Here is a 26,577-nt window from a genome sequence, read left to right on the forward strand (position 1 = left end):
TCTAAGGGTTGACATTTTGTATTAGGAATTCAGCATTGGTTATTTAGCAATATAAACATTATGGCATATAAAAATCTTTCATTTTGACTCATTTTTAAATTTCAAATATAGGTAGTAGTTATGTAGAAATTAGTGTGATTAATCAGGTGTTAATAAACACCAATAAAAAGCAAGACTCTGGGTATGACTTCAAGCCGCATAACATTATTTTGTCTTACGGTATCAAAAGTTTCCTTAACCTCAGGATAGCTGGATAAAATGATTTGGAAAAAAACTCAGTTCAAAATGTTTTCTTTCAACGTGTATGAATAATATCTCTACCATTATTTTTATAAAAAGAAACTGTAGTAGGCACGTTTCTAAAATGTCCCCCAGTTATCCTCATCGTTTGACAATCATCACCTTGTTTAATTCCTTCTCACTCACTGGAGGCTAGCCCTAATGACCTTATTTAATGAATATGCTATTGCAAAAGTGATGGGATATCACTTCTGAAATTAGGTTATGAAAGGACACAATTCGCGTTATGGTAGCACTCTATTACCTCCTCACGTGGTCATTCTGATGAAATCAAGAGCCAGGTCATTGTCTTTCTTGTGGAGAGGTTCACATGACAAGGAACTGAGGGAAGACCTTGGGCAACAGTTTATGAGAAATTAAATCCTACCCACAACAATTTGAGGGATCTTAGAAGCAGACCCACCCTAAGTTGAACCTAAAAGCCACTACAGCCCTGCCTGGCACTTTAACTGAAGCCCTTTGAGGGACTCGGAGACAGGACTCAACTAGCTACACCTGATTCTTAACCCACAGAAACCATGAGACAATGCTGTGTTAAGTCACTAACTTCAGTATGATTTGTTATGTATTGATACAGAAAGACAATCCATGACAATTAAAATCCCTTCCTCAAATTATCAATTATCATGGCCATCCACCACAATTTTGCCAAAAGTGCAAATGTGCAAATACTTATAAAACAAAATGTTAAAATTTACCAATTAAGTTGGTATCAGTGGAAAAGTTAAATTATATATAAATGAGAGAAAAGGAAACAGTTAAGCTCAGTCCAAATGCCAACCACAGAAGTTAGGTGAAAATAAACTATGGTGTTTCTTCAAATAATATTAAAATATAAAGAGTTCATGGCAAAACAGTTATGTCATATTCAAAGGAATAAATGTAATTAATATTATATTATCTTGTTCAAATTAGATATGTTGACATTAAGCAAAATGGGCTGGTCTTTTTGAGAGCCATCACAACAAGAGACAGCTTACCCATGGCATTCATTTTCAGAAAGAACATTGTGTAACCAGTCCAAAAATGGAGGGGAAACCATCACAAACCAAGCAAATGAGATAAGTAGAGTGGCCACCACAAATAAACAAAGTTACTTTTTATTATTTTTGCCTATTACACTATTTGAAATAAAAGAAATTCAAATATAACTCTAGAGTCTATAGGCAGCTTCAAATTATTAATTGCTGTTCTAAAATTTTGATATTAGTTTGACAGCAGAGCAAAGTTTCTATACAGATTACACTGAAGTAGCTAAAAGACTGAAGTTTCCACACACACACAAAAATTGGATTGTCACAAAAATCATTTTTTAGTCTATGTTATATTTGGGAAGTCAAAAACCACAAGGGAGAAATTTTGTGTTTTCAGAATAGTAATAGGAAATATAAACTGACATTCAACAATTTCTTTAACAATTTAAAATCAGAAAATGGGGACAGTGGGTGATTCATTTTGCTAAAATATTTCTCAAGAGCATAGGACTATTTACGATTACAGAAGACTTGAATTTGCTCTAGTGCATTTAATTCAGCACATATGATTTTCCTCTCTAGTGATACGTAAAACTGGGTGTGTTCATTTTTACATTTTAATATTCTGATAAATTAATTCATCGCAAGGTATTTTTCACAATTGACAGCAAGATATTGTTTTGTTCTTGGAAAACTGCCTATTAGTTATTGAGAATTTTTCTTTCCTATTTTTGAATGTGAAGAACAATCGTGTAGGAAAGGCTTTCTATTCAAATAGCACTTTAAGTTCAGTAGTGCTTATTTGGGACACATAAGGTGGCATTGAAACCATGACGTTTTGCAATTTAATCAAATTTGATTTGAGGATAATTTTTAAATGCTTACCAACTAACATATTCTGTAATATTTATCTTTAGATAAGAATAATTTATGCAAATCAAATGATAAACTGAACTGTTTGCCATCTTAAATTGAAATATGGAGAGAGAGAGAGAAAGATTGAGAGAAGTTGTCAAGCATCTGCCTAAGCATTTCACATATATTAACCTTTGTACTTCTCACCATAACCTGAGGTATATCTGATTGTATTTATGCCTCTACACCTCTTTATTTTCTATTTATTCTGAGTCCGTGTTTGTATAAAAGTATATTTGACAGATAAATGAATTCTTCAGCTTAGCACATGTATATCCCATATTTTTATTATTGTAAATTATTTTTACAAGTTGTAATTCACAGAACCTCAGACCTAACAGAAAATATTTCAAAGATTTATAATGCCACCTTAGTCTGGCTATTCTGTATTACTCAAATGATGACTTGGGCACATTTCAATAATTTCATTTATATGGGTATATTTTTTCCAATAAAATCTTATTTAGGAATGTGATTAAAAATAATTTTGGGGAGTTCCCATCGTGGTGCAGCGGAAACAAATCCAACTAGGAACCATGAGGTTGCAGGTTCAATCCCTGGACTCGTTCAGTGAGTTAAGGATCCAGTGTTGCCATGAGCTATGGTGTAGGGCACAGACCTGGCTCAGATCTGGCGTTGCTGTGGCTGTGGTGTAGGCTGGCAGCTGTAGTTCCAATTAGATCCCTGGCCTGGAAATCTCCATATGCCCCAGGTGCATCCCTGAAAAGACAAAAAGACAAAAATAAAAATAAAAATATTTTTTAGGGAGTTCCCATCATGGCTTAGTGGTTAATGAACCCGACCAGTATCCATGAGGGTACATGTTTGATCCCTGGCCTTTCTCAGTGGATTAAGGATCTAGTGTTGCCGTGAGCTGTGGTGTAGGTCACAGACGCAGCTTGTATTCTGCATTGCTATGGCTGTTGTGTAGGCCTGAAGCTCCGATTTGACCCCTAGTCTGGGAACCTCCATATGCCTTGAGAGCGTCCCTCAAAAGACAAAAAAAAAAAAAAAAAAAAAAAAAAAAACCACAGTTCCTTATTTCAAACTAAAATGCCAACTTGACACTTTAAATATTTATCGTTTGCATTTGTAAAGTATCAGTTTTAAATAATAACAAATCCCATAGTTGGAAAACTTCACAGCAGTTTTTGTGATATTTAGAATGGCTTCAATTTCATAGTTTTACAAGTTTTTTCAGTTAAAGTGATATTTGGCCTAGCATATTTAGTAAAACATTTACACTTATGTCCCCAAAAAAGAACCTAAATCTTGAAACTTTTTGACAGTTATCTCCTAAGGAAATTCTGAAATTATTTTTTGATATATTCTTGAGTTTTTACCTGCAACTACATTAAATAGTGTTTATAGCCTACGTAGAATTTTGAAACATATTGTGTATTTTATCCTGCTGCCTGTATTTGGCATGGTTTCATACTATACTGGCTAGCTTCCCATATAGAACAATACATAGTATTTTTTACTATTGAGAAGAATTTTGAAGAAACAAAGTTTGTTTGCTCTCTTGGGTATTCAAGTGCTATATTTGAGTTCAGTGAAAGAGTAGGAAAGGGAGTTTAATAGTGCATTCCAACAACAGCTAACATAAAATATAAATATTATATTTATGAAATCAATTAACAAAAAATTTTATAAAATACAGCATCTTGGAAAACACAAACAAATACATTTGCAAACAAGTAAAATTTTTAAAAAATGATTACACTGAATTTAAAACAAGCAACAAGTATTTATTTTAATCATTGCTATTAAAGGCTCAATGAGGCTAGATTATTGCCTGTATTTTTTTCTTTTTTGACTTAAGCATGTAGTTCTTGTGCCAGATTTTCATTTAGTGTGAAGGACATGAATTTGCTTCTGCAAATTCCTTTAGGTTGGGAAATTCTCTACAAAACAGAGAAGATGAATTTCATTGTATAGTCAATTATTTTCATTTACAGCATTCTAACCATATGAATTGGATGTCAGTTCAAATGAGAAAATAAAGTAATGGATATTGGCTTCCCGGAAGCCTCTGTAATCAGGACTTAGATGAGGTCCCCCTGCTGTGATCTCTGTTCTTCATAAACATGTGACAGAGTTGTGGTCCATGTTTTAAAATTATTTGATCACTCTCTACAGCCCCCACTGACTAAGCTGTGAGTTAGGGCAAGGACCATGTTTGGTTTTGCTCACTATTCCATCCCAGGGGCTGGATAATGCCTGAGTTAGAATGGACATTAAGTCAATATGTACTGTATAAATGGATGAATGAGTGATATTTAAGAGAAAAGAGTCTCTAAAATCCAGCAAATATCATTTCTATAGAATTACAAAGAAAATATTTTCATTACCAGGAAATAATATTAATTTTTCACAAACTTTTCCAGATAAAATAAGTGAGCACTTTCCAATTTACTTTACGAGGTCAAAAAAACCTTGATGCCAAAGATCTGATAGGAATTTTATGGCAAATATCTCCCATTAACATAGATATAAAACATGAACAGAAATGTTAGCAAGAAAAATCTGTTAGGTAAAAAGATTAAAACAAAGAAGCTGAATATATTCCAGGAATATAAAACTGATGTAGCATGTGATTGCAATCTTTGCAAGTCACATAATAAACCATGTTAACAAAACTAAACAAAAAAACTCAATAAATAAATACAATACATTTGAAAAAAATTGAGCTCCAGTTTATAATTTTTAAAGAATTTAGCAAATCAAAAATAGAAGGGAAAATGTGTGATATGATAAGTTATCTACAGAAAGCCTGAAGCAATAATCTTTCCTTATGAATCATTGAAAGTTTACCTTTGCAAGTCGTAAGAAAGAGGTACCTACTAAAACTACTACTGTTCAGTATTTTATAGGAGGAGAGGTCTTAACTAGTGAAGAGGAAATTAAGCTAAATAGGAATAGGAAGGAAGAAATGAAAATGTCATTTTCCTACAATACGGTTGTATAAGTAGAAAATTCAAATCAATCCACAAACTAGTAGACCTAATAGGTGAAGTTTAGTAAGGTTACTGGATGTAATCAACATACACATTCATGTGTATTTCTCTATTGTAGACACTAATACTTACATATCAAATATCAAATGTTAAAGACTAATTCTACTTTGTAATAGCATCAAAGATATCAGATTGCTAGGGATGTAACCGAAGATGGGTACACCCATGTTCTAGAAACTGGAATATGTTATTGTGTGAAACTCAAGACTAACCAAATATAGAGGGATGTATCTATCCAATGATGATGTGGAAAGCTCAAAATTGTAAGATGGTACATTTATGTAAATAAACCTGTAGGTAATTCCAGTCAAAAACCTCAGTCAAAAGCAACCAGATCCTGCTGTATAGCATAGGGAAGTATATCTAGTCACTTGTGATGGAACAGGATGAGGATAATGTAAGAAAAAGAATATATATGTATGTATGACTGGGTCACTTTGCTGAACAACAGAAATTGACAGAACATTGTAAATCAACTATGATAAAAAATTTTTTTAATTTGTTTGGTTTTGTGATTGAAAATTGATTCTAACATTCACTTGAAAATACCCAGGAGTCAAAAATAAGAAAGAAATGTTAAAGGAGAATAAAGAAACAAGAAAATATTAAAGGAGAACAAACTTAGAGGAATTATACGACTGGATGTTAAAATGATATAAGGCTACATAAATAAGACAGGGAGGTATTGGCAGGAGGATAAACAAATAGTCAAATAGAATCACAGACCATATCTCTGTGGTGCTTGATTTAAGACAGTCCAGTATGGAATTTTTTCCCCTTTTTTTTCAAAAAAGTTGCTGACTCAACAATATATACACATGGAACTAATAGCTATATGACATCATGTAAAAAGATCTCATCCAAATAGAGCATTGATCTATAAGTGTAAGAGAAAGCAATAAAGCTCTAGAAATTAACTAAGAAAAATTTCCCACCACCTTGTAGTAAGTAAAGATTTCCAATCAGGACAGCAAACATTGACCATAATGTAAATGTTTACAAATAGAACTTTACGAAAACTATTTCTATTCAAGAAAAGATATTTGTTGACAGAATGAAAAATGCCAACAATTGCTTGGGAGAAAGTGTTACCCATACCTATATTCACTGAGGATTAATATCTAGAATGCATAAAGAATTTTTACAAATTTTCAAGAAAAAGATTGTCATTTTAAAAAAACATGCTATAAATTTAAAAATATAGTTCATGAAAGATGATATTCTCACAGTCAATAAACATGTGGAATGTTATTAACATCATTAGTTGTCAAAGGAATGCATACTAAAACCACAATGTAAAACCAATACCCTTAAGAATTATCATAACATTATTCCTAATACCTCAAAAGTAAACTTGTCTATTGTCCATAAGCTAATAATGGATACAAAAATTTTGCAACAGCCATGTGACAGAATGTTATAGAACAATCAAAGGTTACACAATGGAGCTAGAGAAAGAGGCATCTCGCCAAGTGATAAGAGAAATAACCTGGTACAAAATGACACATTCTGCACCATCCCCCTTATAATTAAGTTTAAAAAGAGGCAAAGCTATTCTCATGATAGAGGTCCGAATAATGTTTACCTTTGAATAATGTTAGAGTGACAGGGAGCAAACATGAGGGAAGCTTCTAGAATGTGAACAAGTTTCTATTTTTTATTAGAGCTGTGTGGTGGCTACACAGGTGTGTCCTTTTTAAAAATTCTTTGTAGAACCTATGCTTACAGTTTTCTCACTTTACATGGGGCCATGAAGGTTGAACACCATCATTTAGATAATCAGAAAGCAGCCAGTGGCCAGGAGCTGTCTTACAAACACTACATCCACCCAGAGTGTTAGCTGTCAAGAAGCAGCTTTCAGATCATTCAGAAGAAAGATGACAAAGAGAATACTATCCTCACAATCTAGTAACTTGTGCTTTTGCAGAAGTCCAGAGCAAGGGGGCCACTTCAGAGAGAGGAAATGTCACTCTACTTGGTGGCTGAGGAAAAAGTATTATTGTATGAGTAAGACTTTTTCAGTCACACAGGGGGGAGAATGTGATAACAGGGACCAGTCCATGTGGTTCATGAACCTCGGCAAAGGGTAAATCAATCAGCTCTGCTTGAAAGGAGATGCATTTCAGGAAAAGACAATGTGCTTTCACTAGTTGACTCACGGTTTAGTTATTCAACCACTCAGGTTAAATTCTCCAGATGTCTCTTTGTCTTATGAAAATGTCTCATTAAAACAATCATATTCAGACTATCAGAATTTCATTATCAAGTATATTTCTCTTAATGGAAACAAAGGCATGAGTCTGTCTCAGCAAACAAATGGTTGTAAAGTCTCTAATAAGTCCAATGACAGAGCGGTCCTATTTGCCCCCTACCTACACGCATGCGCGCACACACACAAACACACACACGCACGCACCCATGTGATCATTTTCTTGATAATATCGCCACAGTTACTTTTTTGCATTAAAAACAAATTCAACCACTTCCTCTGTATTCTTTAAATATATTTCCATTTTCAAACATTTGGGACACAAAAACAGAATCAGATAATTATTTGCTCTTCAAATGCTAGAATTACAATGGAGAATGTGAAAAAGAAAGCAACTGATATTTTGGCAGAAGTCTAAACTCAAATGTTGAGTTCCGCTTGTTCATTATGTTTATGACAGCCAGATCTACTTTTAAATTTCTAACAATATTTGGCAGAATAAAATATCTGACCTCAGAGTCCCATGTCTCCCAGAGCTATGTTGCATAAAATCTAGAAAGCAAATCCACGTTCAAGTTTATTTTATACTTTATGTGTACTATTGCAAAAGAATTCTCAGATACATATAGTCAATTAAGCATTTCACAAAAGTAATAATAAACTGAAATAGAAAATAGAAAAACACATGTAACATTTTATAATAGCAGATTGTCTCTACTAGTAAAATAAATCAAAGACATTATTTTTAAAAAACAGCAAAGGAGTAAGTGTTCTGACTACCTTGGGGATTATTCTGGCTTGAGTACAACTCACAGCTTTTTTTTCCTCCCACAATGTAAAGCAACAGAGGAGACAAACACATCTTGTTAATCATAACAGAAGTTAATGTGAATACAAAAACATTTTCCTTCTCATTTTATTATACATTAGAGTAAGAAAAACTCATCTTTTTCCCATTTCCTGCTGCTTTTAGCCATTCTTCCTGATTATAAAAAAGCTGATAGGTCTTCAGAGAAAATTTCTGCAACTTCATTTGTAACTCTAAGAAGTGAGAAGGAAATAAGCAGAAAGGTATAGTGAAAAGGGACTTGATTTAACTTCTGACCAGGTTTAAAATTTTGAAGAAGTTTATTTTTCTCAGATTCAGTTTTAACAGTAAACCTGGGGTGATAACACCTTGTCAGTTTGCTGTGAGAATACAATGCTAACACGTATAGACATTCAGTTAATGTAGCTACTATTTTATAATTCATTTTACTACCTAAAATTTCCCTTTTTTTTTTTTTTTTTTGTATTTTTAGGGCGATACCCATGGCATGTGGATCTAGGGATCTAATCAGAGCTGTAGCCGCAGGCCTATGCCAGAGTCACAGCAACGCCAGATCGGAGCCACGTCTGCGAACTACACCACAGCTCATGCAATGCCAGATCCTTAACCCAATGAGCAAGGCCAGGGATCGAACCTACAACCTTATGGTTCCTAGTTGGATTCATTAACCACTGAGCCACAACGGGAACTCCTAAAATTTCCTTTCTGAATGTCATAAATTTGTGGCTGAAATTAAAATACACAGTATAAAATGATTGTTCACACATTTCTAATCACTAGTGTCAAAACTTCAGTGAAGCTGGAGGGTGTTACCCTGAGAATCAGCTCTTTGAACAATCTATGTTCTATTTCTCCTTTGGGCAAAAAAAATATCCACTAAAATGATCAAAGGAAATGAGATTATTAAAATTTAGAAAGCAAAGCACTTCAAACAAAGAACAAGATATAGGAGTGTAAACACCCCTACATCCAAATTATGTAAATCTATGGAAACAATAAAATGATAAATTAAAGTAAATAATTCAAGCTGATTTTTCCCCGGTTCTTGCCCAAATAAGATGCTCATTTCACAAAGTCCATTGAAATGGAGGCAAGGCTATAGTCCTGCCAACAACTCTTAGCTAACATTTATAGAATATGAGGTACTCAGTCTAGGAGAAAAGACAGTCTTGGGCCAAAAAAAATGTCTGTGTAGAAACTATTTAAAAAGAAAAACAGAGTTCAATTTGTTTGTGTTTTGTGTGTAATGGTGGTAAAGGCTAGCTAGTTATAAGAGAAAGATGAATCTACACAGTGTCCTTGTCAGTCTGTTCCTTTATCTGAGGCCCCATGCTCTAGTTAATTAATTCTGGATTTATGATACCACATAATAATTTTAATATATGTTTCTACCACCAGTCTCTGAGTTTGAATCTTATTTTTGTCCTCACAGTGACTAGAATATAGAAGACACTCAATTAATCTAGAAGGAACTAAAACTGTCATTCAATTAAAACAGAGTTTACAACTGCCAAAATGCATATATATGCGGTTATGTTTGTGTATGGCCATTGTGCCATAACAAATTAATTTTATTTCATTAATCCAGAATTCTCAGGCTTGTTGAAAATGAAAAGTATATTTTGCGTGTGTGTGTGTGTGTGTGTGTGTGTGTGTGTGTGTGTATTTATGTGAAAATGGAAAGTGTGAATTTTGCTGTAGCAGGTAGCCTAGGGAAAACTTTATTATTTCTTATTTTGTAGAAGATTAATTTGGCTTTCCTCCATTTTTTTTTTTTGCTATTAATAAAAGCCACCAATATCCTTTCAGTTGTGTAAGCCCAAAATTTAGACTTTCCTTACCAATCATTCTTCATCATTCCCTGAATCCTATCAATGACCAATTCTGTTTATTTTACTTTTTAAGAAACTTTTACCCATGTTCATTCTTCTCCCTCCCAGCTCCCTTGGTCCACACACAGTCATCTCATTCTTAGGTTACTGAAACAGATTTCCAGCTGTTATCCCTTTCACCATTTTTACCCCTCAATAACTGGAGAGACATTTTTATGTTTTTGATTATTTCATCTTTGCTGAAACTCTTGCAATTGCTTTCCTATTATTCTTTTTTTTTTGTAAAAAAAATGAAGTATAATTGATTTACAAAGTTGTTAATGCTTTCCAATTATTCCTGGGATTCAGTTCCAAAACCTTATTACAGCTGCACCCATTTTACCCATTGGCTTCCTTTCTATTTCTTTCCTTTCCAGCATTTCCAAGTTTTCTCTGCTTGGATACCTAGATATTTCACTTCTCATTCTGGGCAAGATTTTAGTCTTGGATTACCAAAGTAACTTCCTCTGGGTGTCAAAATTCTATTTCCATATGTTAATTCTTCAGAAGGAATATTTCTTCTATGAGAAAGGCAGAAGTTTAAAAATAGAAAAAAACAGAAAATTATGCACAAGCTATGTGTAATTTTTGCTTTATTTTTGCTTTTATGAATTTCCTCAAATATTCTGCAACAGACAAAAAACCAGAAAATGTTTGCATATTCATTAGAGTCACATTTTTTTTTCCTTTTTGTATTTTACTTCCTCCTGATTTATTTAAAACAAGCTACTCAATTAATTCTCAACATGTGAAAGACATAACTGAAGTTCTGCAGATATGTAATGCTAACAAATGGAGAGGCTATTCAACTTCTTTATTATGTTCTTTAAAATTCTGCTATTATTTTAACTGAATCAGCACATGAAAGTTGTTCTCTATTGCTTTATAAATTCTCTTATCCAGTGATCACATACATACAGCCATACTTTCTAAATGATTATCAAACTCAATGAAACAAAAAGGAAAATTTTTTTCTGAAATAAATGCTTTGGTTAACATTTAAAGTTTGTCACAACATACATTTAAAAAATAACATTTTTCATAAAGTACAACAAAGACTATTTGACATGTTAATGTAATGTGGATATTCAATCTATTTCTAAAATGATATTATTCAAATATATTTTGCCATTAAAATAATGAACCTTCCTAATGGAAATATGAAAGTTTATTTTCCTTTCTGTAAATGCCAACCATTGCTTAAAGCTTTGTAATCTTTATTTTCAACACCAGAGTGTTAAACAATAAAAGATTAAAATATTTTCATCATGTAATGATGAAAAACTAACACTATAAGTATATTTTTGTTTATACCTTATGAGTTTTTACCTCATATGGTGTCAGTAGGAGAATCTTATATTTATTTCCAACATGGAAAACTTAAAAGGTACCTACATTTGGTGACTGAATCATTTACCCATTTACATGTATGGGCTCAGTTCCTTAAAGCCAAACTCAGTCTAATGTTTGTCTCTTTCAGATCTGAAAGGGCTGAAGTAGGATAGTTATACAGGTAGTTGTGGAAGTCCCAGTAAGGGACCACAGATAGAGAGGGAAACCTCTGGAACTTTGGGAGACCACTGTAAATTAATAATTTCCCAAGAAAACACTCAGAACAAGGCAGGTTTGCCAGACCAGTGGAGGCATGAGATTTGCCTCAGGTCATTGGGTGGGGAATGAAGTGAGGCCTGCATTCAGGTTCAGACCAAAGGCAGGAGTTTAAGGACCACCCTTCTGCGGATTTGAATAAGCACCATGATAGTCCTAGTCTGATTTTATAGGGTCAAATACTCTTTTACCAGATACCAAGGAGGAAGAGGAGGCCTTTTTCCACCACCACTCCCCTTAAATTATAAAACTGTAGCCCACCTAATCTTCAGGGCAGAGCTTCCTTGCCTGCCTGCTTGCATCTCTCACAAGTGTCCTAAGAAATAGAAATAAATCTATTTCTTGTCTATCACTTTGTGTTTCACTGAATTCCTTCTCGGTGAAGACACAAAGAACCTGAACCCCAATAAGTCCAGACCCCAGATGAGTGATTCTAATTTAAAAAGTGTGGGTTCAAGTCCCAATCTGAGTTTAGGCTGGGTTCGAGTCCCGGCACGTGAGTTCAGTTTCCAATCTGGGTTCTGGCTAGGTTCAAGTTATTAATGCTATCAGTTTCAGATCCAGATATTCATCTTTTTCTTTTCTTTCTTTTTTTTTTTTTTTTTTTTGTCTTTTTCGAGCCACACTTGTGGTATATGGAATTTCCCAGGCTAGGGGTTGAATTGGAGCTGTAGCCGCTGCCCTATGCCAGAGATACAGCAACACCAGATCCAGCATCCTGACCTATACCACAGCTCACAGAAATGCCAGATTCTTAAGCCACCGAGCGAGGCCAGGGATCAAACCTGAATCCTCATGGATACTAATCAGATTCGTTTCCCCTGGGCCATGATGGGAACTCCCAGACATTCGTTTTCTAATTTGGCCTCTCTCCCTACCTGTGAGGGTCAGATTGCTGAATTTCATGCTTCATGAAACCCCAAGTGCATCACCTGTCATCTCTCCCAAAAACCTTCTACCTTTCAATCACTTAACCACCTTGGCTATCCCTTTCTTAAGACTTTTCCTGGCTTGCCTAAATTGCCCCATTTCTTAAAATTTGCATCCTATCAACGCAAAAAGGAAACTGTTTTCTTCAAGTTTCCCTGGGGCTTGATATTGTTTTATATTTAGTCTTCCTAATTAAAAAAATTCTTCAAAATAGAGTCTCTCTAAAAATTGCCAAATTTACAAATACCTGGAGAGTAACCTGCACTCAGGGAGCATCTAAAACTAACTCAGACTAAAACACACCAACACTGGAGATTTTATTTTCTAGATTATTAAAGCAGATTGCAGTAAATCTCTCCTTAGTTTTTTTTTTTTTTCTAATGACATTTTAGAATTGCAAAAACGAACAAGTTGGAGGAGTTTTTTTGGTTGTTGTTGCATTTTCATTTTAAGCAGATAGAAGTCATATATGTGATGCATAACAACATCTGAACAGGGCTTTATCACCTGCTGAGCAAATGTATGCAAATGATTGTCCATTTATTAAACTTATTCATTGAAGTTTACAAATAATTTCCTTGGTTCAAAAAATAGGTAGATAGATAAGAATCTAACTCATATGAAAAACATTGCTCACTATCTCTTTCCTAATTTTTGGTCTTATTAAGTTTTTGTTTGTTTTTTGTATTTTTTCAAGCTCACGTGTCTTGTACGTGATACACCCTGTTGCAAGATGAATGTTCTCTTGCAGACCTCCTTATAGCTCTAAATTTGACTGAAAGATTATTAAACAAACTAAAATACACATAATTTAAAACAAGAAGTGGTAAATACATGTGTTAAAAGATAAACTGAGGCATATTAAAAATGTTGAGTTTATTTTAGTAGAAATCGATTCCCACCAGGTAGCACCAAACCAGAAGTGCTTAAGAGCACTGTCCGTGGAGAAACTTTTGTAGAGAAAAGGTGGAAGCAAAGCAAGGAAACTGTTGATTAGCATGGCTTAACCCCACGCTGGTTATTTGTGATTAGCTGTCCTTAGTTTTCAATTTAGTAATTTTGAGGTATTCATGGGCTTAGATTTTGTTTTGCTTCTACAAGACACCACATCATTAGTGTCCTCTCAGTCTAATGGCCTCCTTATTTAATTAATTTAACAATAGAAATTTTAAGATTTTTTTTTAATTGCCTATATTTATTTCCACTTGGCTTTACTTTTATTTTCGTTCAGTTTGAGGTTTTAAATTTATTTCCATAACTCATATGAAGCAAAGGCACTCCTCATGGATACTAGTTGGGTTCCTTACAGCTGAGCCACAAGAGGAACTCGCATCCTTTTAAATATAATAAAAATTGGGTTACAAACCAAACAAAACAAATTACTTTGAATATGTTGAAAGACCTGGAAATAATAGAATTGCATAAACTATAACACAAACAGACCAACCCAATTTTTTGAGTTTAAGCACATTTTCCTGATTAATGTCCCAAATATAAATATTTACACATGTTAAATTATTCTTCCTTTATAGAAAATGAAGAAACTCTGTGCTTAGAGTGAACTGAAATTTCAAAAGTTCTCAAAATATTTTAAACAGGAAACCAGCTGCCTCCACACACCCATGGCAATATGTTCAAAGTGCAGTACTGCAGGAGTTCAGTTAAGTCCTTGACTCCAAATTACTATAAGTCAGATTTAGTCCTTGAATTATATGCCTGCATGAATACAATTGCAGAGGACACTGAGAAAATTATTAGTGAATATGGACCTACCCAAGTTTCACAATTATGTTTTTTTCTTAAAAACATGATTAATCTACTTGGAAATCACAAGGCTACCTACCTCTGAATAGGAATAGCATAAGTTTCACAAAGTATACTGTACCTCTTATGACATGAATGGAAAAAATATAAAAGAAATGTGTAAAATTGTTTTTGTGTATAAACAAAGCTATATATTCATAGTGTTATATTTATTTGTAGTTTATAAGAATATTAAATCAATTGGTTTTTCTTCCTAAGGAGCATTTTAATACTCAGAAAACACTGAAATGAAATAATGTAGAAAAAGCAAAGGAGAACAATGAAATTGTTCAAAACTGAACAGTCTTGGGAGTTCCCATTGTGCCACAGTGGAAACAAATCCGACTAGTATCCATGAGGATGTGTGTTTGATCCCTGGCCTTACTCAGTGGGTCAGTGATCTGGCACTGCCATGAGCTATGGTGTAAGCTGCAGATGTTGCTCAGGGTAGACCAGCAGCTGTAGCTTCGATTTGACCCCTAGCCTGGGAACTTCCATATGCCTCAATGTGGCCCTAAAAACCAAAAAAAAAAAAAAAAAGAAAAAAGAAAAAAAAAGAACAGTCATGTAACAAAAGCAAAAATATTAATAAATACATATATTTCATCACAAATTGTCAGAACATCAGCTAATAAGATGTTGATCTTTAGACAAAATGTTGACTTTTTTTTTTTTTTTTGGCTGCACTCATGGCATATGGAAGTTCCTGGACCAGGGATCAAATCAGAGATGCAGCTGCAACCTACGCCACAGCTGTAGCAATGCTGGGTCCTTTAACCCACTGAGCCAGGCCAGGGATCAAACCCATGCTTCAGCAGTGACCAGAACTGCTGCATAGACAATGCTGGATGCTTAACCTGCTGTGCCCAGTGGGAACTCCAAATGTTGAATTCTTATCTCAATCACTGGCACTAGATTTATATTTCTATGGACTCTTTTAAGATAAAAATAATATCAATCATATATCCTGTTCTAATTCTTTTAAATTTTAATTAATATAAAAGAAGTAATCTGTCTTCAGATATATCATTTGGAGGAAAGTATCTTACCCTAGGAAAAAAATATGGTGGGTTATGCAATACTTAAGTCACTTTCTATAATAATATACCCCAAATCTTGATTTCACTGGGAAAATTTCTTTTGTAAGGTTTTGTAATCTTAAGAAAGAAAACAGGAGTTCCTGTCATGGCTCAGGGGAAACAAATCCGACTAGGAACCATGAGGTTGCGGGTTCGATCCCTGGCCTCGCTCAGTTGCAGAGAGCAGTGGTGTAGGTTGCAGACATGGCTCGGATCCTGCATTGCTGTGGCTCTGGCGTAGGCCGGGGGCTACAACTCCAATTCGACCCCTAGCCTGGGAACCTCCATATGCTGCAGGTGCAGCTCTGAAAAGGACAAAAGACAAAAAAAAAAAAAAAAAGCGAAAGAAAGAAAGAAAAAAACATTAAATATTTAAAGTCATAAATGTTATATTATCATTTGAAGATCAGTTATTCTATGTGCCAGTGAAACTTCTTCCCTGGCCATACTTTCTCCACTTTTGCCAAAATGTATTAGTAATTTCTTCAGACATAGTGTCTCTCAACTTTTCCAATCCTCTTTCTAAATGTTTATAGGTTTTTGTCCTTTGGCATAAGTATAGATAACACTAAAGAAAAAAAGCAATTTAACTATAAAGCAGAGTTCTTAACACAATTGCTAATTGATCTAGAATCAGTTTTCATCTGTTTGTTTTTATTGCAGGCATCTTTTTTTTATTTCCATAGTTAAATAAGGAATTGGATTTAAAATGTCAAAATAACAGGAAGTTAATAGCCAGTGTTTGTAGTATTTCTCAAAAGATCTGGCTTTCTAGTCCCTAAAATAGAAAATGTAAGACATGTGCAAGGAAAACTGCAAAGAGCTGAAACTAGATTAAACACATTTTTTAAAACTTGCTTTGCTTATATTTACCCTTCCAAATGTATAAATATTTTTCCTCAACCTTCCCCAAGTAATCCTGATAATGCCACAGTTATAAATCATCCTCAAAAACCCTATATTTATTCTTTTGCTCTCTCTACTCTCCCAGATTTGTATCTTTTGTTTAATAAATAAAAAGGCAAAAAAAAAGAGAACCTAAGAAATGTGTGGATTCCTAGAAATTGGGTTTCATCATTTTCATCATTGCCTGTTTTTCACACTAATCAGATTTCCTTAAATTACAGCAAGGAGAGAATATATCAGTACCAGTTATTTCCATAGGTCCCCATCTGTCACATCTCAGTATCGATATAACAGAAATATATCAATGTAACATCATCACAACAATATGCATATCGTGGAACCCAGCGGATATTGGTTTCAGAATCAGAAAACCCGGGATAAACCTGTTCGTTCAGAAGGTTACTCAAACACATATCTTTGTTTACAACATGTAACTAAATACAATGCCTAAATATGATGTATGGTTGTTATGAGAATACTTTGTGATTGTTTATATTCTGGAGCCTATACTGTTCAACATGGTAATCATCAGCCATTTGGAGCGAGCAAGCTCTTGAAATGCGGGTAGTCTGGAACTGTGATGAAATGTATATGTATGCAAATTAGGCACAGCATAGAAAATGAAAATGTAAACTATCTCATCAAATTATACTGATTACATTTTGGAATGATAGTATTTTAATATTTTAAGTAAAATATACTGTTGAATTAATTTCATGTTTATTTTTAACTTTTTAATGTAATTTTAAATTGTATATGTTGCTTAAATGATATTCCTATTGGTCAGCTCTGCTCTAGAATATCTTAAAAAAAATTAAGGGGGTTTCTTTTCCACAGAAGATTTTATAGAAATATAAAATTATGTTTTGATATTTTAAAAACATGTTCAGTGCGTTTGGGCAATATTTTTGTCTCTGTCTTATGGAGGCTTTCTATCTATACTTCAAATTAGACGATCAATAGTAAGATTATATACAAATATACGCTTGGAAACTTCATTCTATTGATAGTAGAAATACAAACCAAGTAGTCATACCTATTATTGAAATGTAAATAAGGACATTTTTTCATTCTCTGCCTCCTGGTCATATAATGCAGAAGAGGCACTACTACAGTGTCACATCATGAGAATGAACATTATCTAAAACATGGGCTATGTGTCTGGTCAACCTTCTCATCTAAGCTTTAAAAAAAACCCATTAAAAGATATTTGAAGCTATTTAAACAACTTGGGGTTTTAGAGAAAAAAAGATTTCTTCTTAAAATTGATCTATAAAAATTTTTAATGTAGCACAGTGTTTCTTCATAGCAATACAAAAATGATTCTTAAATTTAAAACATATATGTAGTTGTTAAATATCAGTTGTATTATAAACTAAAGTCCTAGAACACTAAACAATATTATGAAAAAATATAATTTTATATTATTTTTGTCCAGAATGTTGGAAAAATAATAAACCTTTAGAAAAATTATGGGCTTACAATTGGTTAGATGTAAAAAAGTGTAGCTAGATCTTATCCCTGCCTGAAGCTTGTTCTCTAATACAAGTCTGTATGACCAATCAAAATATCATGAAAAATAGCAAGAAAGTAAATGAATAAAATCACAAACAGAAAATTAGAGTTTCAGTATGGTAATGGGCATTAAAATCAGTGTGTATTTGTGGATATTTACCACAAGTTTAAGTATTTCCTATAATAGAATCTGTATATATATATACAATATCATGTTTTTCTATGTAACTTTATGAGGTGTGGTTTCCACATTTTAGTACATTTTAAAACATTTCTTAATAAAAAATAAAACTTATCTGGTAAAACCAATTGTGTTCATTGATTAGGTAGTAGAGGGATGAAATACATTTTCAGGGACAAAAACTTAATTTAATGTCCAAATTATTTTCCCATTCATTGCCCTTACAATATTCTCAACTCTCAGTTCCTATTAATTCCAATAATGGTACCTCACTCACCAACTGGCCGGTTACATACCCTAGAGGCCATTACCAGGTGAGTTCTTTCCCATTTCGGTGTTAAGCACCTCTCTGATTATCTTCTTCTATTGGCCCCACAATTCTCTTCTTTAACCTAACTTAGCTCTCATATAAATTGATTCTATTGCTTTCTGCTTCTCATCTACTTCACATCACATTGCCCTCCCTACTCCATGCTCCATTATTAGCAAATTACTCTCAGCTAGAAGGGCATTCTTTCCACCTAACTTGCCTAGAAAATCCTAATTCTGGTTAATTCTAACAACCTGCCTGGTCCATATATGCACCTGGGCACCTGATCATACTTCAGAGAAAACACACCACTTACTATCTGGCCTCACTTCAAATTCTTGACCCCAAATATCAACCCAGCCTTTAGTACTGCCAAGCCAACCAGATCAGTTCACCCTCCCATTCTCCCACACAACTTCACAGATTTTGTCTTGAAACTTCCCATGTCTTCCTCAACCCTTCCATCTCTCTTAACCAACTTGTTTTTTCTATTTCACTAAGCAAAGTTCCCAAAGACAGCCACTATACTCTGGTTCATCCGTACCTATCAGTCTCTGTCAGTCTTGTTAATACCCTCATAATCTATCAGTTTCTGTGGGTGGATTGATCATGCCCTTAAGTACAAACTTCCCCCTTTTTATGCTCCATCTAATCATCTCTAACACACACAAGGACTTGGCCCCTCCCAAAATGGTGACCTTTCCCTTATTTAATCACTTTATACTTCTAAATCTTTCCCATCAGCAAATGGTGAGGGTAGTTAATCTTCAAGCTCAAAAAAAATCATTTTGATCCCCACCCAGGGGCCACCCTACTTCTCTGGAATTTTTTGTGATAAACCATCTTTAAAAGATGTTTTCACTCATCTGATTGTCTCAAACTCACTCTATCAACATTTAAGCTTAGGTCTGTTCAAAAACAACCAATGATTTCTACATTGCTAAATCTAATTAATGATTCATTTCAGGCTTGAACTCCTGTTTTCTTTAACTAATTAGTAGCATTTATACAACTGGCCATTCCATCTTTCTGGAATTACTCATTTGCTTATCTTCTGGGAGACTCCTCTTTCGTAGTTCTTCTCTGACCTTGCTGATTGCTGCTCCTTATTTTGCTTCGGTGGGTCTGTCTCACCTCTGATGAGAGGTGCTCTAATATGGAAGTGCTCCAGGGCTGTCTTCATGCCCTTTCTCCCCCTACAATGGTAATCGGTCTAGCTGAAGGCATCCAGTCATTTGCCTTCGAATCCTGAGGTTTACCAAAATTATTTCTCAATTCTGAGATCTTTCTTTAGCTATGGACTCATGTACCCAGCTGACAAAATCATCACTTTAATATTTAATTGGCATCTCAAATTTCACATGTCCAAACACAAATTCTTGAACACCCACTCCCAATCTAAATCACTTCTCCCACTGGCCTCCCTCTGTCAACAAATAGATATTTTATTATTTCAGTTTCTCAGAGATCGTCTTTGAATCCTCTTTCTTTTCACACTGCACATCATCACTGTTGGAAAATTCTGTCAGCTCTGGCAGGGAAATGTGAACTATAACCATAATCTCATCACCTTTGTCTCTAATAACTATTTCAAAATGCCTTATCTCTTGCCTGGACTGTAATTTAATCAGTTTCCCTGCTTCTACATTTTTCCCACTCCAATGTATCCCCTACAACACAGAGGGAGTGATCTTTTTAAAACTCAACTTATTATATCATGTCTGGGATCAAAACAGTTAAATCACTTCTGATCAGACTTACAATAAAGAAATTCATGACTGTGGCCTATGAGGATTGAAGACTCTACTCCAAACTCTTCTACAGGATCCAAGATTTCTGGACCTGAGATTCATAACATTGAGGGGTGAGAAGGCTATTTTTAAAGTAGAAGATGATCAGAGTTCCCGTCGTGGCTCAGTGGTTAACAAATCCGACTGGGAACCATGAGGTTTCAGGTTCGATCCCTGGCCTCTCTCATTGGGTTAAGGATCCAGCGTTGCCATGAGCTGTGGTGTAGGTCACAGACACAACTCAGATCCTGCATTGCTGTGGCTCTGGCATAGGCCAGCGGCTACAGCTGCGATTAGACCCCTAGCCTGGGAACCTCCATATGACTTGGGTGTGACCCTAGAAAAGACAAAAAGACAAAAAATAATAATAATATTAAAATAAATTCAACGATCATCTTGAAACATAGCTGGATTCATTTCACAGCACACCTGCCTCTGCTTTGCTTACCTTCTGCAGCTGCTGGCCTTCTGGTCATTCCTTTAAAAGACACAACTCTCCTGACTAGAGACTTTAGTGTTTTTTCTTCTGCTTTTAACTTTTCCCCTAAGATTCCTCATGGTAGATTCCTTTTGTTCACCCTGACAGAGGGCAATACTCTGATTATGTCCAAAGCCCACATTCTCCATTCCCTTTTAGCCTGCCTTTTCTTTCTTCATGCCCCTATTATTACTTAACAGGGAATTACAGAATTCCTGGATTCTATTGCTTCACTAGCTAGAATTTACACTCAATGAAAGAAGGGAATTTTAGTTCAGTTCGCATTTCTATTTCTATTGCTAGAACACAGGCTGAGACACAGCACATGTTCACTGCTGAGTGAGTAAACCTCTAAGAAAACAGAATGACTTAGAACTATTCTTTTTCTCCCAAATGCAAGTTTTACTAAATAAGTCAGACTCCTCTAAAGAAGGTGACCTTTGAAAATTGGAAGGTGATAAATTTTCATAATTAATCTAGAAAAAGTTTTGAGTGAGGCTAACTTCCATTTTATTTGTGATCAGGAGCTTAATTCTTTGAATTATCTAAATTATATATATTTATATGATTATATATACATATATATATACTTACAGTGAATATCTATGTCTACAAAAGACAAATATTTACACATATTCAGTCACAAATAAATTTGAGAGTTTGGAAAGTGGATGGGGGTCTTGAGAGAAAAAAGCATGTGTATCCTTTCTGCAAAACAAGAGAATCAAGGGGTTTCACAGGAGTGAGAAGATGGAAGTGGGAGTCTGCCTTTTGCATTATTTATCCTTCTGATACTGCTTCTGATAAACATCTAAGTTTCTGGAATGTGTCACTTTCATTAATTTATAGAGACAAACATCATACTCAATAATACCATATATAGTCACAGAGGGGAAAAAGACAAGTGAATATATTAGTATAAGATCTAGGAGCTGAATTTTGGTGTTGGCTGGGCTTCAGCCCTGGCCTTCTGTGAGAAGCCCACCTGTAAGAGTGGTCCTTATGGCTCCAAGAATACTGTAATCCTTCCCATCAATCTGCACTAGTAGGTCAAATTTATTTTAGCTCCACATTCAAAGCTTAGAAGCCAGTATGTAGATTTGATTAGTATCAACATCTTCAGAGTCCATTTATTACATATCATAATTGCCAGAATCAAGGTTTTCAATCCACACAATTGCACATTTTGTAACTCAAACTTTGTCATTATAAAAAGAACAGAGAAGCTTGGGCAGCATTAGAGAATGAAATGAGAGCAAGTTTAAGCCGTCTGGCTTTGACACAACTCAGTCCTGCCCTTGAGTTAAACCCACAGGAGATTCTGAACCAAAGACTAGATGAAGCACAGCCGAGCCCTTACACACTCCCTGCAATTACTTGAGTTCCTCTCTAGGAATAACTTAAAAATGGAACTGCTCAGAACTACATTAAACTCCAGTAGATTGCCTGGCAGTTCTTCTCTCTCCTTCCTCTCTCTCCCTTCCCCTCCTTTGCTACCAACTATTACCACACTGCTGAGCTGAGCATTAATAATTTGTGAGTTGTATTTTCACCTCATTTGAATGATTAAACAGAAGAAAGGAATCTGTGAGTATGTGTTGAATAATAAAGCCATTTGAACTTTTGCAGGCATCATAAATCCAACTTTTGACATGATGGCCTTCATAATCCTAAATTCACTAAAGGGGGAAATGAGAGACTCAATGACAAACCCTCAGAACTATTTCCTTAAAAACTAGTCTAGAGCTGCTTCAGGCTCTTCTTCACTGAAATAGTCACTTTAAAACCTCATGTGACATTTCCAAATGGTTCCTGTAGCTTAGAAACATATGTCCATGAGTCAGTGACTGAAAGACTCACTTCTTTTTCTTTGAAATTTTAATTCTACAAATTAAAACAAGTGTTTGATAAAGTACCATTTGCAAGTTCTGCAATGAGCATGTTTTTGACACAATACTAAAGCTATCTCTGACTTCAGCTGCCGAGAAAAGATGCTCATACCAGAATTTTAATTATTTAAAATTTAATTTCAAATATCATTATATCTGTGTTACATATAACAGTAATTCTTGGCAAATATCATTGAATATGTGTAATATTTTTTGTAATAATTTGTATAATATTGTATAATAATATATATAAATTATAACTTGTAATATTATGCCAATGTAATATTTAAATATTATTATTATTATATCAATAATAATAATTCTCTGCAAAGCTATGATTTCAGTGGAATGGCCTTGAGCCCAACCCATCTTCTCTTTGATAGGCTGATTTCCTGCAATGAAATATATATCTAGTTTTCTTTTGTACAACCAAGTTCTCAAATTCACACTCAATCACAATTGAGCGTCTATAATTGGGGAGTGCACTGACGACTGGGCACTGGATGTACAAAATGCTCTCTTTGGCATACAGTATTGGATTTTAGCCTAGACCTTATTTAATTAAAATAAAATGTCATAAAGTCAGTGACCAAAGTATTTGAAACAACAAAACTGTACTTGTTCTTTTAGAAAAGTTTTAAAGGATGAATCTTTACGTTTCAATATAATCTTTATCTGTTTGGATGTTTGGCAAAAGTTATTACTCCAATAAAGCCTACTTAAGTGATAGTAAGCTTCTAAAATAGTAGATAGTACAGTTCTAAAATGATATCAGTTAAGTTACACATACATATAATTCAAAACTCACTATTGTAACATAAGGTAATTTTATAACTTTATTTCATTAAAAATATTGAAAAATAGAAAAGAAGAAAATGAATACTATTGCAGATACTGGTCCTATTCTGTTTAGAGGTAAAGCAAAATAATACATTTAAGGTTTGGGTATTTGAAAGGAAAATTATTCATAAATAGATTCTATTATTTTTACTACACATACACTGTTCTCAACCTTATCTATTAACAATATAAATTTTATATATGCTCTTCACCCATTAACATAAAACTTACAGAATAATTTTCTTTGGTCATAATTGAGTCTCTCCATAATTTTAAGGTGTGGTCACTAGGCATCCATTCATATCACACCATCAAAGAGAAACAAAGGGATCCCAGTATGTTCCCAATATCACTTCCAGTCACTTCACATATTTTATTTGTGAATAAGTAATATTAGATGAAAATCAGAGATGCAACTTCCTTTCAGAAATCAAAATATATATTTTTGAATGTGAATAAAACATTCAAGAAAATGAAAAAAAGAGGAAAGCATAAGAATTGAATATGAGAACAGCCAATTAAATGTAAACACTGCTTATTTTCAGTATCTATTCCTTCTTTCTATTACCAAAGGCAAGAATGGACCATCTGAGGGAACTGTGATCAGTTTAGGTTTACAAATGCTGGAACCAATCTGCCTACTTTCTCACAACCTCCTCCCTGCACTCTGTTACCCCAATGCCCATTCCAAACCATCCTGCTAACTCCTGCCAGATTCACATTCTTAAAATACCAGTGCAACATAGTGGAACAGCTCTGAAGCCAGAAAGACATTGTTTGGAATCCTGGCTCCACTTACTATATCTGTGGCTTTCAAGAAATCATTTGACATTTTTGAACATCAGAGCCCTTCATGTGTAAAATAAAGATAACATGTGAGATGAAGTTAATTTGATCACACATCTATCAAAATGGTAGATATGTATGCAAATTATCTTGTACACAGAAGTACAACTACGTGCTGGCAGTATTGCCAATGATGAAGAAGAAGATGATGAAGAAAGAGGAGGAGGAGTAAAAACACTCCATCTCCTCAGAAACTTGCATTTGCCCCAATTGTATACAGACAAAATTAATCTATATGAGTTTTAAGATGCGCCACAACTCTATCCAGCTCTATATTTGAACATAATGTCTGCTCCTCACAAAGTGTACTTTTTTCTGCTCCAATAAGGTGGATTATTCATCCCTACTCTTCCTGGTTTAGATTAATTTAGCCTCAAAACCCTTTGCTTCAACTACTTCTACAAAGTAGAAGAGTCTTTTTGCTTTTCAGCAACTATCTAAATTCCTCTAATTTTTTAAGTCTCAACTTACATAGCCAGACTTTTCTTTCAAGGCTTCTCTAAAATCTTACTAAAAAGGAAATTTTGAAGGTTTTGGCAATAGGACAGAATTCAACTGCCCCTGTAATATAAGCATGGGAGATATACTTCTTCTTCAAATGGAAATGGCCTAAGATCACTTTCTAGTTTAAATAATTATTGTCATTATATGTGTGGCTCCAATAATTAGATGGAACCCTCACAAATTTCAAGGCCACACCCATGTGAGGTACCTGGAAGTTATGTCCCAGAGATCAAGCAAATACTGAATACAATCAAAACAAATGAAGAGTGCAAAGGAGAGGCTACTAAATGATATTTAACACACAAGAAAAATATTTTTTAAAGGTTTGGGGAAAAAAGGAATTCATATAAAACATTCTCCTAAAGATTCAAGTAGACATTGATATTTTAAATCAATGTTGCAAAATCACACAAAACTCGTACAGGTATTGTATCACTAATTTTTCAAGATTCACTTCCATATTAAGTAAAAATATGGAGAAAAGTTAGAAATTAAAGACCGTTTAATTTCTGTGTTAGGATATTTGACAATAAAATGATGAACAGCAAAAAAATTAATCAAAAGTTGTAGCAATACCCTATCCCATAAAAATATTAGCAAAAGAGTATTCAGATAATTTTAGAAAATAGGAAAACTAATGTTTACGTAAATGAGAATATCAAGAAATATATCTGAATATTTCAATGCCGTATGTAACATGTTCTAATTGTATTTTTGAAGGATATCTCTCTTATATTTCTATTTAACAGATTTACCCACTCAACATTCATTTCATAATTTATCTTTGCAGAAAACATATACTCCCAATGGTTTCCAGAGATTTTTTTTTCTTCAATTCTGTAATTACTTTCTCTAGAGTTAAATGCCTATTTCATTTTATTATGTGAAAGCTTTTAGTATTTTATGCTATGTATTTCTCCACACCCAGATAACTTATATCAAGAAATCAAGATTAGGGCTGAGTTGGAAGTATAGTTTTTTGTGAACAGTGATAGAAACTCGGCATGAAGACTAGCAAAATGAGAACTCTAAATGCATGAGGAATAAACTTGAGGATTTGCATAACAATTCTATTTTATTTTTACTCTAAGAATATAGATTACTTCAAACACAATGACTAAATCATATTAGTTTGGAGCAACAAAATAAGGTTTTATTACCAACATATCATATTACTGTCTAAATTTAGAGTTGAAAATCTTACCTTTGTTAGTATACAGTTATTAAAAAAAAAAAAAAGGAAATGTCTGACAAGCTGTTAGGATAAATAATACCAACGTGGAAAATGGAAGAGGGATGGAAGAAATCAAGTCCTCTTTAAGAAGAAACTCTAAATCCCTGTTTCTCAGACCTACAGTAGTTTTGTTCTTCATCTTATAAGCAACTGTCTTTCTCTTTGCTCTGAGAATACCGCACACTCGGCCCCACCAGGAAAATATAAAAATTAAACAGAAAACCACAAGGTTATTAGGCATCTTACCCTCTGGGCTTGCTGGGCTGCTCTAGCGGCTCAGTGTTACAGACACATGTGTAAACAACAGAGTTTCCTGCATCCTTTTTTCATCTGTATGGCTCTGGGGTCCTGGCCAACAGGATTATTTCCAGCATTAAGGCTACTCCACACTAACTTGAAAAAGATTCCCATTGGCTGTGAAGTTTTATCAAAACCAATACCACAACACCCTTTGTGGATCACAAGTGAACTATCCAAAATGAAATCATTTTACTATTCCCTAACTCATGGATATGGCTATTCAATGCTCTCTACACAAATTATTTC

General features: G+C 34.1%; 1 protein-coding gene across 5 annotated transcripts in view; it reads right to left on the minus strand.

The window, feature by feature from the left end:
- The window catches only part of CCDC102B (coiled-coil domain containing 102B), a 281,228-nt gene extending 254,861 nt beyond the window's left edge, over positions 1-26,367 (minus strand). For all 5 annotated transcript variants that reach the window (XR_014841104.1, XM_085018144.1, XM_085018160.1 and 2 more), the window contains exon 1: positions 26,278-26,367. The gene's annotated coding sequence lies outside the window, so the exon portion shown is untranslated. The remainder of the gene's footprint in view (positions 1-26,277) is intronic.
- Positions 26,368-26,577: the final 210 nt, after the last annotated feature.

The sequence above is a fragment of the Sus scrofa genome, chromosome 1, assembly GCF_054392235.1.
Source record: "Sus scrofa isolate SSC_HxYL_T2T_F1_AM1 chromosome 1, Sscrofa_HxYL_maternal_Yorkshire_Landrace_v2.0, whole genome shotgun sequence".
NCBI classification, from domain to species: domain Eukaryota; kingdom Metazoa; phylum Chordata; class Mammalia; order Artiodactyla; family Suidae; genus Sus; species Sus scrofa.